Source organism: Trichosurus vulpecula, chromosome 9 (genome assembly GCF_011100635.1).
Source record: "Trichosurus vulpecula isolate mTriVul1 chromosome 9, mTriVul1.pri, whole genome shotgun sequence".
NCBI classification, from domain to species: domain Eukaryota; kingdom Metazoa; phylum Chordata; class Mammalia; order Diprotodontia; family Phalangeridae; genus Trichosurus; species Trichosurus vulpecula.
The window spans coordinates 79,490,107-79,496,106 of NC_050581.1; the positions used below are offsets into that span (position 1 = coordinate 79,490,107).

At 34.3% G+C, this 6,000-nt stretch overlaps 1 protein-coding gene across 1 annotated transcript in view; it reads right to left on the reverse strand.

Moving 5' to 3' along the window:
- The window catches only part of LOC118831563 (katanin interacting protein), a 221,041-nt gene extending 216,622 nt beyond the window's left edge, over positions 1-4,419 (reverse strand). Inside the window, exon 1 of the mRNA XM_036738951.1 lies at positions 4,369-4,419. The gene's annotated coding sequence lies outside the window, so the exon portion shown is untranslated. The remainder of the gene's footprint in view (positions 1-4,368) is intronic.
- Positions 4,420-6,000: the final 1,581 nt, after the last annotated feature.

The window sequence follows — 6,000 nt, forward strand, 5'->3', positions numbered from 1 at the left end:
AAATAATTTCATTAAAGGTAATGACAACAATGAAATTACATACTAAAATTTGTGGGATGAAGCCAAAGCAGTTCTTGGGGCAAATTTTACATGTCTAAATGCTTACATTAATCAAAAGATGAAGAGTAGATTGATGAATTAGGCACGCAACTAAAAAAAAAACTAGAAAACCAACAGATTAAAAAACCCCAATTAAACACCAAAATAGAAATTCTAAGAATCAAAAGAGTGATTAACAAAATTCGAAGAAAAAAATATATTGAACTAATAAATAAAACTAGGAGCTCTTTAAAAAAAAACTAATAAAATAAGTGTCATTGGCTAATTTGATCTTAAAAGAGAAAGAAAATCAAATTACCAGGTACAAAAATTAAAAAGGTGAACTCACAGCCAATGAAGAAGTGCTATTTTGCCTAACTACATGTCAATAAAACTAACAATCTAAATGGAATAGATAAATATTTACAAAAATATAATTGCCCAGATGAAAAGATCAAGAAATAAAATACTTAAATAACCCAATCTCAGTAAAAGAAATTGAACAAGCAATAAATGAGCTCCCAAAGAAAAAAAAATCTAGGACCAGATGGATTTACAAGAGAATTCTATCACTTAAAGAATAGTTAATTTCAATATTATATAAACTGTCTGGAAAAAAAAGAGATAAAGAATGAATTCTACCAAATTCCTTCTATGACACAAACATGGTCTTGCTATCTAAACCACGGAAAATAAAAACAGACGGAAAAAAACCAACAATTACAGACCAATTTCCCTAATGAATACTGATGCAAAAATTTTAAATAGAATGCTAGCAAGGAGATTATAGCAATTCCAAATAAGAAAAAGAAATTGAAGGAATAAGCATAGACAATGAGGAAACAAAAATATCACTTTTGCAAATGATATGATGGTTTACTTAGAGAACTCTAGAGAGTCAATTAAAAACTTAATCAAAACAATTAACAACTACAGCAAAGTTGCAGGATATAAAATAAACCCACATAAATCATCAGTGTTTCTGTGTATTACCATTAAACCCAAGCACTTAATCTGTTTTTGGAATTCTAAACATGTGAAGTTCATCTGAATTTATAGGCTTTTTTTAAAGTTATTCTGCCCTATAATTGGAGGAGTTCAGACCTTGTTTTAGAAAGTCTTATGGTTTTGAAGTGATACACTTGAGGAACATGGAGGGCTATATGTGTTGCATAGAGATTTTGTCAGGACCTCCATCTGGTTTTCTCTGTTTATTGGCAGGGGGTCCAATGGAGAAAAGTATGAGTTGCCCTCTGTACTGGAGGGATCTAGGAAAGAATTTTCATGCAGGTCGCTTCTCATGTTTCTGTGAGGAGCTTCTAGTTGATGCCAGGTTCCTAAATGAAGTTGGGAGAGCAACATGAGTGACTGAGGAGGATATTTAGGGTGAGACTTTCTTTCTCAAAGTAGAAGCTTGTTTTTCTCATTATTTTTCCCTTTAATTTTTTATTTCATTAATTTTTTTCTTAATTAGGGTCTGATCAGCCACAGTAAGACACACTGAAACTTGACTCTAGCATAGTGTCTTTGCAGTTTTGGTCCTCTTCGAGAATGAAGGACAACTACCAACCAGTATATATGTATGTATGTATGTGTGTGTGTGTATGTATGTATATGTATGTATTTATGTATATATGTGTGTGTATGTGTACGTATATATAGATACAGATAGAGATAGACAGATAGATAAATAGATAGGTAGATAGATAGCTATAACATTTTGTATTTGGGAGTGACGGTAATCTTTAGGCCCACAATCTGTGGTTGGACTGGGTCCTCCCAACAGACTTCATCTGGGGACTGTCTTTAGGGCTATGCTGAAAGTTCAGAACACTCAGATAGGGCACTTAGAAAGCCATTAAGATGTGTGCCATTGGACTTTGTTAAGACTCTTACAAAAAGCATGGGGAGAAGGCACTGGAAATGACAATGTCTGAACCTCCTCCAGCTTCCCAGAGAAATTTCCAGAATTGGAGAAATGGGACAATGTGCCAAATTTACACAAATTGATTTTCTGAGGATAGCAAGTACTTAACTGGGAGAATAAAGAATAATGAGGGTAAGCAGGGGAACCTCTCACATAATTGTAGCATGCCCCCTGGAGTTGAGTATGAACCTTTGCCCATCCGCATAGATGGGCTCCTCACAAAGGACAAGGGAAATCAGAGGCTGCTGATTGATTCGTGCCCCACCACCTTGTAACTGGAAGCAGCATCAAAAAGCAGCTACAATTATTCACTCAATAGACTTTATAAGGAGACACCTTCTGCTCCTGCTCTTTGTTTATGTGGCTTGAGACTCTAAGAACTCTTTCTTGGACTCCCTGTGGAAGGAGGGAAAAGGATTTCTTCCTTCCCTTTCTCTGTCAGCAACAGCAGTTGTCTACCTATGTGAGCCAGCAAACATGCTGCCCCTTCTGCTTTGAGATTCTTTCTTAAAATACAGGCTGCTGAACAGCAATCCTGAGATGAGGTTTCTAGCCTCAGTGGCAATGCCATGAATTGAAGCAATCAGGAGCTCTTGATCTACAAACTGTTTGCCCGGCTGGAGGTGTTTCCTACAACTATTACAATGCTTCTTAAAGAAGAAGATGATTCACACTAACACGTGCATGAACCGTGCCCTGGCTCACCAAAAGATAATGGATATTGAGTAAATTGTTTATACAGTACAGAGTAAAGACGATATACTTTCAGCAATCTCACTAAATGTTTCTTTTTACCACATCATGTTCTAAGTATTTGAGAATGTGCTGTTATGAGTATTTTGTGAATCATTTCTTTTATAGTGGAGGAAACAAATAGCTGTTCCATCCTGCCTTGTTCCCTCCAAAAAAGAAAGAGAAATTGCTTGGAAACTTATATAAAAGTTAGCAGAAAATTACCAGAATACAAGGGTATGTATTTCAGAGTTGTGGAGAGGGAAAAATTCTTAAACCACATGATACACATACCTGTACACAGGCACACTTACACACAGACATATATTTTATTCCTATATATATATATATGTATATATATATATATATACATATATATATATACACACATGTTATATATATGGAGAAAGAATATTAAAAAGACAAAATAGGTGGTACTGAATTTAAAAAAAAAGTTTCGCATAAATAAAAACAATTTAGCTAGAATAAAAAGGGAAAATATAAAGTGAGGACAAAACTTTGCATTAAACACTTCTGATAAAAAGTCTGACATCCAACATCTACAAGAAACTGATACAAATCTATAGGATTAAGAGCTATTCCCCAATAGAGAACTGGTGAAAAGATCACTGTGACCACACAGTTTTAAAATGAAAAAACGAAACTCAAGAATCATGAGAATAATTTCAAAATTATTAATAATCAGAAAAGTATAAATTAAAATAATTCTAATAATTCATACCCATCAAATTGGCAAAGACGGTTAAATATGGAAAAATTCTACCTTGGCAAAGCTTTGGGAAATAGTCCCAGTAACTGACTCATATTGAAGCTGGTCTGACCATTTGAGAAAGCAGCACAAAATCATATATAAAAAGTTACAAAAATTTCACCCTTTTTTACCTAACAATCTGAAAATTTTTTTTCTTATTCCTATTTGTATAAAAATATTCTTTATTTGTCACAGAATCAAATTAGAAATGAACTATGTGCACAACAATTTAGGGAATGGCTAAAGAAATTGTGGTATGTGAATATTAATATTATTATGCTGCAAGGAATGACAATATGAAGAATTCCAAGAAACATGGAAAGATCTGTATGAATAGATATAGCTAAAAGAAAGCTGATTCAAAAGAACAATATACTACCTAACTATAACAGCTTACATGAAGACAATATCAAATCACAACAAAAGAGGTTAAATACAATGGACAATGATGACACTACATTGTTTAAAGTTAAGAGCAAAAAAACGTTCCTTTTCTGTAAACATGCACTTTCAGTCACAATCACGTTGTGTTGTCTGCCTGAACTTGTGGAAGAGTGTACACTGGCTTTTGTGTTTATGTTTCTTATATTCCTATATTAAAACAAAATTTGTTAATTAAAATGTTTTTCAATCCCTGGATCCAAGTACATTGCTTTACTCAAAGGAAACACTCTAACAGGGTACGTGGTTTCATTCTAAGAAGAGATCTCTTGGTTTTATCAACTACCCTATTGAAATTGGAGCTGTCAACAGTCATTGACTCATCAGGAATTAAAGACTTTGCATTGGAGGGAAAATGTTAAAAGATCCAGGCAAAGATCCCTTTTCACTACCAAGTGTCCCCAAACCCTTTAAATTAAAAACTGCCCATCAAACTCCCAGCATGTGAACACATTACCTCCTTTTTTTCCCGTGAACAGGACCTGCTTCTTCCAGCCTTTCGCAGAGTATGACCTGTAGCAGTTCAGAAGCATAGCTGGAGATTATAGGTACTTTAGAGCAATAGACTATCACAGTAAAACTCTTTTATTTGTTTATTCAATAGGCAGGACCAATCATTATCAAGTGATTTTTAAGAAAATGTACCCTATTATACTGAAGAGAAAATGGCACCTTAAAAAAAATATACCAAGACACAGAGATGGTAATTTCACATGCTCACATTATTTGACTATAATGAACAAAGCCTCAAACCCTTTAATCTAATTCATTATCTGTATTCAGGAAGGGCTGGAAGACTTTAGTTTTCTAGATGAATTAAATCTTTATTAAATTGTTTGGAATTACATAAACTGACTTCCACAAAATGTACTATACAGCAAGCTCATGCACACTTTTTAGTGAATACTTACCATCATATTACACTGAACACCTGAATTCACTATATTCAAGGAATGGGCAACCTTGCCACTTGAATAAGTAGTAATCACATGTTTCATATAACTGGTAAATAGAAATCTGCAGATATACATAAATTCAATAGACTACCATCATAATATTTAAATATACTGTTTCAAGGTCACTTTTTAAAACTTTTAAAGTCATATAAAATTGAAATACTTTAAAGTGTAAGATTAAAGAATATATATATTAGGAACTAAACTGCCAAATTTCATCTGCAAGAGTAACTTTGCTTCCCAGTTGGTCTACTTATCATCTCAGGGGCTGACACACCTCCCATGGGTCAGAAAGCCTATCATCAAGGCTACCAGCAGGGATGCATTTACACTATTCTATAATGGAGAGGTTTTAATTCTAAAAAAAGAGACGGGAGAAAGATCTTGTGCCCTTGTGTTCATTTATTCCAGTATTTCAATGTTTTCATACTTCACAAGTTCTTCCACAAAGTTGAAGATCTTTTCTTCCTCACTTGTATTTTCCCCGGCCTAAATAAGCTGACATCTTTTCATCTTTCTCACTAAAACTATTATCAAAAGTAGGAAAGTCTCAAATCATGTAATCCTAGCATTGGAAGGGACTTTCAGGGGTCAGCAAGCTTACCTGTACCCTGACATGGGACAAGTTCTGGGAGTTTCAGCTTCCTCATCTGAGAAATGAAGGAACTAGATTGGATGAACTCTAAAGTCCTTTCTAGCTCTGATGTTTTGTGAGTCTAACATTCCAAATGAATGGTCATCTGGCTTCTACTTAAAACACTTCCAGTGATGGGAATTCACTATTTCATGAGCTACCTTATTTCAAATGATTCTACTCTTTCCTAGATCTGTCAGGAGCTTCTCCCTCATATTGAGCAAGAATCTGCCTCTTTAAATTTCACCAAATGATTCACATTCTGCCTTCTGGGACCACAGAGTTAAGGCTAATCCCTCTTTGACCTGACAACTTTTCAAACACTTGAAGATGGTATCCCTCATAGATCTTCATTTCTCCATGCTGAATATCTGAATATCCCTAGTGCTTTCCACTGAGCCTCAGATGGTTGTGAATTCTCATGAAATAATTCACAAATATTCTTATATACTAAAATAACATTTATGTAGACATACATTCATAAGTGTACATTTGGGGG